Here is a 14950-nt window from a genome sequence, read left to right as displayed (position 1 = left end):
TTGTAAAGCCTTTGTTGGGTAAACCTGATCTCATAGAACTATTTAGGGCTCATTCACACCACAACTCATCCACTAACGCTTGAGCTGCCTTTTTTTGTAATGTGTTATAATGCGATGGCGTGCATTTTACATGCGTTGCAATTGTTTTGGGTTTTTTTGCGTTGTTTGCCTTGCAGTGTGTTGTGATTATTGCATGTTTGCGCGCATTTGAACTGCGCCATAAAAAGTAATGCACGCCGTACTTTTTTTGGTGCTGAGAAAATTAAACGCAACGCGCTGATGTGAACAGCATTTCTGGAGAACCCTTTTTTTTTTTTTTGGTTGCCATGCAGTGCATGATTTTGGTCCCACAGCAACGGGGAGGCATCTTACAAAGGTGTCAGTGCAAATACATCCGGTCATTAATGTGTGGTCACCCGGTGATGATATTCTAGTGACTGCCCATGTACACAGGTATTTTCTATGTGTGAAAAACACACACCCAACCAGGATATGGCACCGCACAATTGGCACACATCCTACCGCTCAGAGATTTCACCCAACGTCTACATTCTTCTGCTGCTTGATACGTGATTGAGCAATCTTCCAGATTCCCCCCCTGAAGTGCCCCCGTTCACCACGTCTTCTATTCAGTGTACACAGAGCGCTGACATAACCGTTTACTGTCTGTGTCTCTGCGGGCCTTGTGCACAGCAAGGACTGAGCGACAAGTTGGCAAACAAGTTTTGATTCCTATTGTTCCACTCTGTGATAAATGGCTGTGATAAGCGTCAACTCTGACCCCTTCCTTTTCTTCTTTTTTTCTTTTTTTTTTTTTTACAGCAATAAACACAATGAATGCTTGGGTTGAGCTGGACCCAGCAACCAAGGGTGATACCTGCAGGAAGACTAACCTTGCCCCCACTCTCTTAAATCTTTGAGGCCCCAGAACAATGTTGTAACACTTGGGGGTCCCAGAAGAATGACACACTGACCACTTGGTGGTTCAAGTGAAATGACACACTTGGGGGTCCCAGAACAAGGACACACTGACACTTGGGGGTCCTAAAACAATGACACACTGACAATTGGGGGTCCTAAAACAATGACGCACTGACAATTGGGGGTCCTAAAACAATGACGCACTGACAATTGGGGGTCCTAAAACAATGACGCACTGACAATTGGGGGTCCTAAAACAATGACGCACTGACAATTGGGGGTCCTAAAACCAGCCAGTATTTTCGGGAAAGCAGACCGGTAAAATAAATCTGCACACAAAGCTACCTGGTTACAATCACAGTTATTCTTCCACTCTTTCCCACAACCCCGTCCTACTCAATTCTACTTTGCTAAAGTCTTGAAAGTTTTGCAGTCCTAGCATGCACACTGTGTTGATTCTTGGCTTTACTGCAGAGGGAAGGAAGGGGGGGGCCAGACAGGTCTGCTTTAAAACCATGGATAATCAAATGTCATACTTACTCAATTGCCCTCTCCTTGACATAACCCATGCATCCTCCTTCAGTTCAACAGATATATCATGTGACCGTGTGAAGAGAAGACCTCTGGGCTTGTGCTGTCAAGATTCATTCTCCGAGCAGCAAAGAGCCTGCTGTAGACTAAATACATCCAACCATGACAGCTATTGCAGAGGTTTAATAAATGGTCGTGTATTGTGGGGTTAAAGGATATCTCCAGCTAAAACCAACCATTTCATTTTTTATATATCTCAGGGACTTGTTAATTGGGGCCACCACAAAGCCAAAGGCTGGTGTCATGGTCCCGGTCAAGACCCCTTCATTGTCTTGGTAGGAAACACAATTCACTTACCTGGTCCTTCGTTCTCCCTCGCCAATGGTGCTTCCCTACACTCCGGACTCTGGACTGTCCCTTGATCTCCCAATGCCCATTGCAGGGCTATGGGTTCTGCTTTGGTATTAATGAGGTCCGAGGATCCTAGATAAGAGGCTGCAGGGACCGGTCTATCAGCATAAAGGAGCCTATGGGAGCAGGGGATCAGGTAAAACTTCTATACCCAGCCCCCTAGACACAATAGAGCAGTTGACCAAGACTTTTCCTTTTCCTGGAGTTCAGCTTTAAAGTGTGTTTGTGTGTGTAGGCTTGCTTTGGATAGAATGTGGAAAGGTTTCTATTGCTACTTCACGGAAATATTGATACCAACTGGGAATATTATACAATATATCCATGTGCCTGGTCCCTCAACGCTCGCAAACACTTTGAAACCGCGCCTAGTGTTTAAGTGTTTGCAACAGGACTTTGAACATGTGTCACCATCCATGGCTTGGAAAGTTGGAAGGTTGCCCGTGCTGCACTTGGGTGAGAGGGAAGGAGTGCCTGATGTCTTTGCTCCCACCCAAGTCTCCTCAATGGAACAACCATAATGTTGCACCAGAAAGGCAGCAGCCCAAGCCCACAACCACGACCCACCACTGGGCTTAGGGCCGGGACAAGGGGTAGGCGGGAGTGGCGGCTGCCCTGGGGGCAGTTGAAACAAACAGAAGAACCCGCTCCAGGTGTCCACTTCCTAATGATCTCTCCCCTCTCCAGGTGTGGGTGCGGCTCAATATGCAACCATATGCAAAAATTGAACAAAAAGCTCTGGATGGCCGCACTCCAATAAAAACAATTTCTTTATTGTTATAATAAATTCATGCAGCAAGGATAAAACCACTAAGTGGTTTTATCCTTGCTGCATGGATTTATTATAACAATAAAGAAATTGTTTTTATTGGAGTGCGGCCATCCAGAGCTTTTTGTTCAATTTTTGCCCTGGGGGCAATGTTTTACTGTAGGGATGGGGTTGCCTTCTGTTACAAGGCTGACAGGAGTAGTGATAGCGGCAGTGATTTTAACAAGCGAGTGAGTACTGGGCGTAGGATCCCCTAAGCTTGCACATCTTAAATGGGGTGGGGGCACAGTTTGACATCTTTGCCCTGGGCACTGGATGACCCGGCACTGATTGGACTCAACCCACTGGCTGTGATTTCCTCCTCTTTGTCCACATAGCCACCTACCTACGACTAGATACTGATCTAGTCAGTCCAGCACCGTCTCCAGTCCTAACCATGGTGCACTTGGTATGTTTTTTTTGAGGTGCCGCAACATTGCCACTTCCATGGGTACTGTGCCTATGAATTGCATTGTCAAGGTTGTACAAGGCGGTTTTGGGGCATTTCAGGGACAGAAAAGACCCCTAAAATCTGCTCTGTTTGCAGCCAGTGAGGACAAGCCCTCAGAGAAAAATATGATACAAAAAAGCTCTACCTCCCTTCTAAAAGCTGAGCCTCTATTTCTATCCTGGCGCATTCGCCAGTCTAGTTTGGCAACTCATTTGCCATCCTGGCTTGGCAAATTATGATGCAGTGTATGTGTTTTAAACAGACAAAAGATTCATTAGTGAATCTTCTGCAAATCCAAGACCAACTCCTCTATAAATTAACCCTTTCATGATTTCAGCAGTCACTTTTTAAAAACTACATGGCTTTTGAATTAGACTGCAGCCTAGCTGGATCGTGCGCTTATCGTAACACGTTGGCCTATGAGGGCAGATAATCCAGCGCTGGCATAGCTGTAGATGGAAAGATGGTTGTGTCGGAAACGCTCGAAGGAACTTTCCTGCCGCACCCTGGAGATGGAGCCTTGTAAAGAATGTCGACTGCTATTTCCTGACCGTCATAAATGATCTGCCATTGAGACAGACAAATACAAGGAATTTGAATACCTAGCATTTAAAACGAGTTCTTCTAGAAGTTTTATCTGTGCTCCAGCAGACCTTGAAAAGCCACAGGGTAGGCAGGGTCAATCATTTTTAATGGAAAACACACTGACCAGCCTTCAAAAAAATCATCAGTAACACCTGTAGTTTCCTATCTAACAAAAATTGTTTGGCAAATTTTCACACCTGAGGTCATCTTTTTTTGTTATTCAGGACTGGTTCTGTGGAGGGCTTTTTGGTTCCTTTTAGTTCTTTCCCACAATATACCACTTGGTTACACTTTTTATCATTGGTCCCCAAGCCCTGGTCCTAAAAGCCAAGGCTGTCGATAGGGTGATACAGGCAGTACTGTACTACCAGGCCCAGGTCCCATCAGGTCAGCAGGGGGGCCCGGCAAGGGCTGCCTGTGGGTGCCCTCACTGTTGCTAAATGCCGTTTCTTTTGCCACGCCTCACCTTATTGCAATCAAGGAGCTAATGTTTTTTGTTTGGTGTAACCCACAAAGGTGGTGTGAGGAACAAGACATGTAAAGACCTTCTGTACTAGGAAGGTTCTACTGTGCTATGCACTGATTTTGTAGAGGGCTTTTTGGTTCCTTTTTAAATCCTTCTTACAATAGACTTCTGGGTTATACTTTCTCATTGGTCCTTAAGCCCCATGCCTAAAAGCCAAGATAGAGTGGTACAGGTAGCACTCCAGTACAGAACCCAGGCCCTATCGGGTCAACATGGGAGGCAGGGTCCACTACCTGTGGGTGTCCTACCTGCTACCAACAGTCAGTCTAATAGATTCTACCAGGCCCAATGCCTTATCAGGTCAGTAGGGGGGCCTGGACCCAGCAGGGGCTGCCGTTGGGTGTCCTCCCTACTGCTAAATGCTAAATTTCAAGCAAGGAGCAGATGTTCTTCATTTGGGGTAACCCACAACGAGACATGTGAATACCTTCTGTTCTAGGAAGGCTCTACTGTGCTACACACTGGTTCAGAGGAGGGCTTTGTAGTTCCTTCTCATAAAAAACTCCTGGATTATACTTTCTTATTGGTCCCTAAGCCCCACTCCTAAAAGCCAAGACTGCTGATAGGTAGGTACAGGCAGTACTCCACTACCAGGCCTGGGCCCCATCAGGTCAACAGCGGGGGGGCTAGGTCCTGCAGGGGCCTCCTGGGGGTGTCCTCCCTGCTGTTAAATGCCTTTTCTTTTGCCATGCCTCACCTTCTTATTCCAAGAAAAGACAAGGGCAAATGTTCTTTGTAACCCACAACGAGACCTGCAAATACTCTCAGTTCTAGGGAGGCTCTACTGTGCTTCGCAATGGTTCACTGGAGGTCTTTTTGGTTCCTTAGTTCCTTCTTGCAATAAAGTTCTGGCTTACACTTTCACACTGGTCCCTAAGCACCGGTCCTAAAAGCCAGGGCTACCAATAGGGTGGAACAGGCAGTACTCCAGTAAAAAACCCAGGCTCTATCAGGTCAACGGGTGGGGGCAGGGTCCAGCAGGAGCTACCTTTTTGGTGGTTGTACCTGCTACCAACAGTCAGTCTAATAGACTCTATAAGGCTGATTTACTAAAACTGGAGAGTGCAAAATCCGGTGCAGCTGCGCCTGGCAGCCAATAAGCTGCTAACTTCAGCTTGTTCAGTTAAGCTTTAACAACTAAAACCTGGAAGCTGATTGGTTTCTATGCAGAGCTGCACCAGATTTTGCACTCCCAGTTTTAGTAAATCAACCCCTATGTGATTGATCCTCCCTGTAAGCACTGTGCAGGAGTCAGAAGCTTATTGGGGCAATGGTGCTGCCATGGCCGATGATCTTCTCACATCACGCCCACACCAATGTCGCTAATGCTGCTTCTACACCCTGCGCATTGCACACACTGGCACCTCCCATCACACAAAGCACTGGAGGGGGGCCCTGTCGGGTAGGCTGTACAGGGCCCTGTGATTTCTAATGACACCCTTGCTAAAAGCTATTGATTTTCTGCCACCATATGTGTGGGAAAACAAAAAATTGTGGTAAAATTTTCCTCACCACCGACCATCATTCTAAGTTAAAGTGGTCTTCCCATGCAGGCAAAGCAACACTTAACTTTAATGTCGGCTTCTTATACTTCTCTTCGATCTGCGTTTGTGGGAGTAAAGTGACCTACCCCATACTTCTGGGTATGGGGGAGCATGTAGTGACTACTTTTTCTCCCACGTGGCAGCACTGGTACTTGGTAAATGACTGTTTGGACTAAATAAAGTGATGTCATTGGAGTGGGCCAATTTGTTCTTTGGAGATGGCTGCCCATCACTGTTGGATGGGGGCAGAAAAAAAAAATATTCAGCCCATGTGTTTTCTAATTCCAACTTGGAGCTTGCACAGGGCTTCTTTTCCTGGCACCGTGCAGGCAACCGGAATAAGAAGCTCCAGGACTCGCAATAAAGTGAACCTGTTGCCTTACTTTTCATAGTAAAACCACTTTAAGCTGCCATTTTTTCCCCCCATCTTTAGATTATCGCACAATCGTACGTAATATGTAGACGATTTCCTCTCCTTGTTGCTTAAGAATTGTTCTTACACAACTCTGTGCAACTAAAGAATTTGCTACAAATCTGACGAGCAGGGTTTAGGTAGCCAACTCCCAACTAGGGAGCAGAGAAGGCCCCAGGTTTGGCTTTGTTATTGGACAATAAGACCTGTAGAATAGCTGCTGGGTAGCTTAATATTTGTCCAGCGTGTAATCGCAGCCTGGAAGAAAGGAAATTTGACAGGCAGAGACGAATTCCTGCGGAGATTGTGCAATAAGTCCCAGCATGCTTGTCTGCACATCCTGATTACCTCATTATCTGCAACACCAATCACACATGTCAGCCCGACCTTAAAGGAACACTACGCTCCAGAATGTTTTCCTGCCTTTGTTGTGTCCAGCACATAAGAATGTGTCCTCTGAGTAGTTTTGGGGATTTAGGTGTACAGGGATTAGAGAAAACCTTGGAATGGAGCCATCTTTTTCTTCTCCTCTGTTGACAACCCTTATCTTCTGACCACACCCACATCTATCTCTATTATGCTCCATTGTATTCTTTATCACACTGCCACACCCACGAGCTTACCTTCCCAATTGGCCTTGCCATGCACTGCAAGAATTTTAACTAGTAATTGATCAAGATGATTGCAGGAGATAGTTCATGAGGGTTCATAGTTCATCAGATTTTTAAGCATGAACAGAAGTTCTGGTAGTTTAAACTCTTCTTTAGCTGGCCATATGTTGGAAAAATGTTCCTTTTGGGAATGTTCATTTGTTTTGTTTTTTTAAGGGTAAGTGACGAGCAAGTTTGAAGGAGCAAGATGGATTTCTTTTCTCGTATGAATAAAATTCTAACTGCGAATTTGGTTTTCGTTCGGTGACAATCATACATGTTGTAAGGCACAAAATAAATCTGCTTTATACATCTGGGATCCCATTCAAGTAGCGGGTCTGGGCAAAATGTTAAAGGCTTTCAAACAAAATTAGTTGACTTGATTAAGGCAAGGTTGAATGCTCTAAAGCAGCATTTCTCAACCTTTTTACCCCAGAGAAACCCTTGAAATAATTTTCAGAGCCCTTGATAAAACCAGTTCTTTGGGGTCTCTGAGAAAATGCCCCTACTTTGGACAGCTAATATGGTCACTGGGTTAATGCAGCTGACACTTCCAAGTGGCATTGGCCCTGTAACTATGCCAGCCCCAAAAAATGGGAAGGTCCATCGGGAAGCCACACCTCAAGTAATCCCCTAGAAACATCAGGAGGAACCCTAGGGTTCTAGGCGAAGAATGCCCCTTGTAATGGTGGTCAGTAGGAAGAATGGCCTCCTTACAGGGGTGGCCACAATGCCACCCTCACAGACAGCTAACAAAGATCATTGATGTCATGCTGCTTGCCAAGTGGATCTGGGCCCAGAACTATGCAGGTGCCATCAGATGGGAGGTCTATAAACCATGGCTCAAGGGGCCCCTAGCAATCTCTGGAGGAATCCTTGGATTCTATGTGAAGAATACCCCTTGCACTGGTCAGTAGGAAGAATGGCTCCCTTACAATTGCCACCCTTATAGACAGTTAAAAAGACCATTGAGGTCATGCTGCTGGCCTTCTCAAGGGGAATCAGACCCAGAACTATGCAAGTACCATCAGATGGGAGGTCAATCAGCCATGACTCAAGGAACCCCTAGCAATCTCTGAAGGAAGCCCAGAGTTCCACCTTATTATATTATTATTATACAGGATTTATATAGCGCCAACAGTTTATGCACCACTTTACAATATAGATAACCCTAATTGAGAATAGCTGCTCTAAAGAACTGTTTTTTCTTAGGATTTTGGGTAGAATGTTAAAAAGAAAATCTATTGGCCAACTTCAGTCAATGACCTTGATCGAATACTCCAATTAAAAATGCATTTAATGATGTATGAGTGAATACAGGCCTACATTCATTTGGGTCTTTATATCTGCCAGGATTTCAGCTTTAAATTATTAATCACACAGCCTAAAGGAGGGGATCGTGTCCTGCCTTGGGAGGGAGGAAGAATAACCGCGGTCCAGTCACATACCAAAAATGCTTTCCTCAACCCAAAAATATGTCAGAGGACCTATGGATAGCTCAGCGCCTGAGAATTTTCTTACTGAAACATTCACACAAAAGAAAGAAATGCAGACACGTCAGTTCCTAAAGCACAGAAGCCGAAACAGGGAAACCACAACAACTAGACTCCAGATAGAGACTGTCCCTAAAGCAGCCAGGGGGCCAGATAACGGTTTGAATTGCATATGCCTCAAGAGATAGTTAAACATCATTTTTTGAGTAATATCCGGTTCATATGTGTATAACAAAAAAAAAAGAACGTTTCATTCCTTTACTTGTACACAGTAGAATTTTTCCCTACCCACAATGGCTTGAAGTGTACCTGACTTGTGAAAGCTATAGATGGGGGGTGACCATTGACCAACATTGAAACAATCTGTCCTATCTTTACCTGTTGGCTTGACATGTACCTGTTGGTCATACAGTCAAGAAGCTGCCAATTAGTGGTCTTGGGAAGCTATAGATTGGTGTGACCATTGACCTAACTGAAGCAATAGGTCCTATCCATATCCACTGGCTTAAAGTGTGCCTGTCTTATGTACAGTCAAGAAGCTGACTTTTAGTGGCCTTGGGAAGCTATAGATGGGCATGGCCATTAAATACCATTAAAGCAGTCTGTCCTTTCCATACCAGCTAACGTGATATGTACCTGTCTTGCGTACGGTCAAGAAGCTGACATTTAATGGTCTTGGGAATCTATAGATAGCCATGACCATTGACTACTACCAATAAAGTATACCTGTCTGTCCTGTGGTGGAAGCCTCTATTGAGTTGTCTTGGGAAGCTATAGATGCGTAATCTTTGACCACAATTGACCACAATTGAAACAATCTCTTCTATCCACACCCTCTGGGTATAAAGCATATCAAGAAGCTACCAATTAGTTGTTTTGGGAAGTTACAGATTGGCGTAACTATTGACCGCCATAGAAAAAATCTGTCCTATCAGTACCCATTGTCTTAAAGCATACCTGTCTGTCCTACATTAAAAAATTTTCCATTTAGTGGTCTTGGGAAGCTATAGATGAGCTCGACCTTTGGCCACCTTTTCAAAAATCTGTCCTATCAGTATCTTCTGTCTTGAAGTGTATCTGTCTGTTGTACAGTCAAGCAGCTGCCATTTGGTAGTCTTGGAAAGCTGTAGATGGCACACTCATTGACCATTGTCGAAACAATCAGTCCTTGTTCCCCATTCATTCTAACGTTGCATTCAGCTTCGGCACAGTAAAGTATCAACGACTGATTCTTGACTATTTACTTTTATACTATACTATATACTATTTCCTTTGCTTAGGCCAAATGCAACATCAGAACAAGTCAGGAACAGCAAATGATGTTGCAAGACAATTTTCATATTCAACCGCCCCTAGTGGCGTATTGCTTTGTGAACATCACATATGGGCGTGTTCAAGAAAAGTCAGTAAATTCGGAAGCCAGACACAATCGGACCATTAGGTCTCTGATGACAATTTGACATATTCCCCCTCAGTAAAAGTATCCTTTAAATTCAGACTTTTTCCAACTATTCTTAATTTCCGGGGATTGTTCCAGGATTTTTCCACTTTGTCCCTGGAGACCTCCCTATTTTTCCATTATGACCAGTGGTATAATAAAGTCCCCCTTTTCCTGTATGTTACAATCTGTTCAGAGCAGAATTTCTCAAAAGGCAACATAGACAGTGGCTTAGGGCATCATAGCCTTCAGAGGCAACACCCATTTATTTGAGCATCATGCCATGGACAGAAAGTGATGCATCCTTAGGTGTAATAAAAGGTTCCTGCTTGCTGCCCTGCCCATCATCATCTGGCCACATCTTCAACAATGCTACCCCCAGTAGACCTACCCTTCTCAAACAATTCCATGCAAAGTCGAACAACCAGGTTTATGCATGAATATTTTATGTTTGGATGGCCACCCCCACTCCCCCAGATCCCCCTCCCCCCCTCACAACTGACCTTTAAAAAAACAAGCAGGGGGGGGTCACAGGAGAACAATCAATTGAGTGGGTGGGGGAAGGGATGACACAGTTGGCCTAGGGCAGCAGAAAGTATAGATAGGCAATGATATTTTTTTTTGTTTTTTTTGTAGTATCCTTGGGGCTTTTAAAGTAATAATTATCCAAGATGAGTGTTCTCAATACACAACCTTACTCTATAAGCCAGTGGAAGAGGTGCCAGAGATGGTTGAGCAACAAACTATCGTTGGTACTTATTTTAAAAGGATAGCAACCAAGTAATGTAGGCAATTCTATTGGAAATCTAAATTGAAGGAGGCTTTTATAGTCCAGGGAAATTTGATTACTTGATTACGCAAGTGCATCTGAAGACTATGTGATAATCAGCGTTGGAAGGTCCACCAGAGGACTATGTGATAACTTGCATTGGAAGGCCCACCGGAGCATTATGTGATAATAAGTATTGAAAGGTTCACCTTCTCTAATGATACCCAATTTCCAAAGGCCATGATGGAACTCGTATTTCCTCAAGACCATGAAAGCTGTAAGCCTTCTGGTACATGGTGGATATGATGGTTCCACCATGGTAAGCCATAATTGATTGTATCGTTCTCGAACAGATAGCTGCACACTGAAATTGGTGAAACCCTAGATGCCAGGCAAGTTATGGTAAAACATATGGTTCCACATGAGCCAGCAAACCAAGGTTCCTCAAGAATGCTGATCTTAGTGATTGCTGGCCAAGATAGTCAAGGCTTAGAAAATGCATGCTGATGTTTGCTTAAATATTAACAACCAGGGAACTAGAAATTATCCCAGCCACACGTGCTGAGGACATGCTGTTTCTTTTAGATTTATAAGCACTAGATGACTACAAAGGCATACAACTCTAGCTGCTGATACATGTAGTTCAATAAGAAGTAGACAACCATGAAGACCATGAGAGCTGTAGGCCTTCTTGTCCATGGTGGATCTGATGGTTCCACCTTGGTAAGCCATACTGGAACGTATTGTTCTCTAACAGATAGCAGCACACTGAGATAGGTGGAACACCAGACGCCAGGCAAGTTATGGTAAAACTCGTGGTTCCACACAAGCAAGAAAAACCAAGGTTCCTCAAGAATGCTGGGACTTGTAGTCCCACAAGATCTTGATGATTGCTGGACAAGATAGTCAAGGCTTACATAATGCATGCTGATGATTGTGGTTGAATAACAACCATGGAACTAGAAATAATGCCAGCTACACGTGCTGAGAACATATTGTTTCTTTTAGTTCTATAAGCACTAGATTACTACAAGGGCATACAACTCTAGCTCTGGCAGCTCGGCAATGCTGATACTTGTAGTTCAATAAGAAGTAGACATCCATGAATTAACAAAGCTCTAGAGCATCTTGATGCCCAGAGACAGTCACAGCTGGCCACCTGAAATTCCACAAAGCATGCTGAGACTTCTGTAAAGCAGCGCCCCTAACTTATGCAGCCAGCTCCCAGTAGGCCATGCTGGTAGTCGTACAGCAAATGGATGACTCAGCCAGTGATCCAGAAGCTTGAGAAATTTGGTGTTACGCCTAGGTCACCAGAGCCAGACAGCCACCAACTGAGATTGTTGCGGTAGTCATACAATAATTGGAAGACCACCAGATGACTGGAGATCCAAAAGCTTGAGATATTTGCTATTAGTCATCTTAAAACCAGAGCCAGACAGCCACCAATTATGAAGGATTTTGCTAAAGTAGATGGATAAGGCTTGCTGGGACCTCTAGTCCCACAACTAGTAGGTCAGTATTCCCAGAGCGTCAGAAGCCAGTAGAGTAACCCATACTTCCACAAAACCCATAAAACCACCAGGAACCTCAGCAGGGGTGAAAAGGCATGCTGATTCTTGTAGTTCTTCAGCAGCTCAGTGACCACAAGTGCTCACCGTAGGAGCTTCAGGAGCCTACAAGACAATGCTGACACTTATTTCAGTAGGGCATCCAAACTCCCAGTTAGGTAGACAAGCAAAAGCTATCTGATGCTTGTAGTTCATCAGAAGCTCAGCGACTACAAGTGGTCACCTCTGAGGCTTCAAGAGCCTACAAGATGATGCTGAAACCTGTAGTTCAGAAGAACTTCCAAGCCCTTGGTTGGGTTTACCAGCTAGGGCATTCTGATGCTTGCAGTTCACCAGAAGCTCAGCAACCACAAGCGGTTGGCTCTGGAGCCTCAGGAGCCTACCAGAAAATGCTGATATTTGCAGTTTAGAAGAACTTCCAAGCCCCCAGATGGGTAAACCAGCAAGGGCATTCTAATGCTTGTAGTTCAGTAGCAGCTCGGCAACCATGAGTGGTCAGCTCTGGAGCTCCAGGAACCTACAGGGCAGTGCTGATACTTGTAGTCCCAGAGGAACTTCCATGCCCCCCAGCTTGGTAAAGCAGCAAAGGCATTCTGATACTTGTAGTATATCAGAAGCTCAGCAACCACAAGTGGTCAGCTCTGGAGCTTCAGGAGCCTACAAAACCATGCTGATACTTGCTGATACTCAGACATTTTCCCACCCCATCCCATTCAACACTCTATTCCATCCAATCTGAAACTGTGATTACATCACCGCCCCATATATTACATTGTCACATCATAAAAAAAAGACCGTAACACGCAGTTTTAGACGGCGTGCTGATACTTGTAGTGGTAGATCCCTGAAAGCTTGTCCTAATAATTTATCTGTTAGTGCAAATAAAAAAAGTATCACAGACAGTACTCAACTGTGTTGTTGCAAGTGGACTAATGCGGCTACAATAAGGGACAGCTAATAAAGCACCCCTGGGGCAGTCTATACACGACACAATGCTAAATGGTTCGTCTGCGTACAACGACATCTGCGACAACACGCCTTACCTTGACTCGATCCCAGGCAGCAGGAAACAGCACTGGAGTGACTGTGTGTCTGAGTCTCTCTCTAGAGCTCAGCCCTGCCCCAAAAAAAAAAAAAAAAAAAGAAAGCAATGACATCAGCCCTAATCAAAGAAAAAAGGGTGTGTGTGTGTAGAGAATGAGTACTGTACTACAATCCTGCCTGTGATTCCAAGGCTGCTGTATGAATCACTAAATGTCATGCAACCTGATAAAATAATCAATGTCGAACGTTTCACGCCAAGGGGCCACTCGCACATCTGTCCACCAAACTGCATGCAGATTGAGGATGTGCTTTTTCAATTTTGTTTTTTTTGTGGGTTTTTCTTTGCGGGGAGGGATTTTGTTGTTTTTTTTTTTAACCACTTTTTTTTTTTTTATAACTTTATACAATTTTATCATTAGCAGATTTTGGATGCAACCGTTAAAGTATACTTAAAGCTAAAACTTTATTTCCTTTTTTTTTTTTTTTTCATTTTGGCTACAGTAGATAATAGTTAAAGCTGCAACTCTAGGCTGAACTCAAACACACAAATTTATTTTACATTTTTTTGTTTTGTTTTTTTTCTTTTAAGGGGGATTTTTTTAAAACAAATTATATATATATATATATATATATATATATATATATACAGTGGGGCAAAAAAGTATTTAGTCAGCCACCAATTGTGGAAGTTCTCCCACTTTAAAAGATGAGAGAGGCCTGTAATTGTCATCATAGGTATATCTCAACTATGAGAAACAAAATGTGGAAACAAATCCAGACAATCACATTGTCTGATTTTTGAAAGAATTTATTTGCAAATTATGGTGGAAAAAAAGTTTTTGGTCAATTTTTAAAAGTTCATCTCAATACTTTGTTATAGATCCTTTGTTGGCAATGACAGAGGTCAAACGTTTTCTGTAAGTCTTCACAAGGTTGTCACACACTGTTGCTGGCATGTTGGCCCATTCCTCCATGCAGATCTCCTCTAGAGCAGTGATGTTTTGGGGCTGTCGCTGGGCAACACGGACGTTCAACTCCCTCCAAAGGTTTTCTATGGGGTTGAGATCTGGAGACTGATAGGCCACTCCAGAACCTTGAAATGCTTCTTATGAAGCCACTCCTTCGTTGCCCGGGCGGTGAGTTTGGGATCATTGTCATGCTGAAAGTCCCAGCCACGTTTGATGTTCAATGGCCTTGCTGATGGGAGGAGGTTTGCACTCAAAATCTCACGATACATGGCCCCATTCATTCTTTCATGTACACGGATCAGTCGTCCTGTTCCCTTTGCAGAGAAACGGCCCCAAAGCATGATGTTGCCACCCCCATGCTTCACAGTAGGTATGGTGTTCTTTGGTTGCAACTCAGCATTCTCTCTCCTCCAAACACAATGAGTTGTGTTTCTACCAAACCGTTCTACTTTGGTTTAATATGACCATATGACATTGTCCCAATCCTCTTCTGGATCATCAAAATGCTCTCTAGCAAACCTCAGACGGGCCCAGACATGTACTGGCTTAAGCAGGGGGACACATCTGGCACTGCGGGATCTGAGTCCCTGGCGGCATAGTGTGTTACTGATAGTAGCCTTTGTTACGTTGGTCCCAGCTCTCTGCAGGTCATTCACTAGGTCCCCCCGTGTGGTTCTGGGATTTTTGCTCACCATTCTTGTGATCATTTTGACCCCACAGGGTGAGATCTTGCATGGAGCCCCAGATCGAGGGAGATTATCAGTGGCCTTGTATGTCTTCCATTTTCTAATTATTGCTCCCACAGTTGATTTCTTCACACCAAGCTGCTTG

General features: G+C 44.2%; 1 protein-coding gene across 1 annotated transcript in view; it reads right to left on the bottom strand.

The window, feature by feature from the left end:
- LOC141117036 (transgelin-2-like) overlaps window positions 1-13248 on the bottom strand; it is a 54475-nt gene extending 41227 nt beyond the window's left edge. The window contains exon 1 of the mRNA XM_073609617.1: window positions 13151-13248. The gene's annotated coding sequence lies outside the window, so the exon portion shown is untranslated. The remainder of the gene's footprint in view (window positions 1-13150) is intronic.
- Between the last annotated feature and the right edge of the window lie 1702 nt (window positions 13249-14950).

The sequence above is a fragment of the Aquarana catesbeiana genome, linkage group LG13 (genome assembly GCF_042186555.1).
Source record: "Aquarana catesbeiana isolate 2022-GZ linkage group LG13, ASM4218655v1, whole genome shotgun sequence".
Lineage (NCBI taxonomy): Eukaryota > Metazoa > Chordata > Amphibia > Anura > Ranidae > Aquarana > Aquarana catesbeiana.
This window is presented reverse-complemented; position numbering and strand designations above follow the sequence as displayed.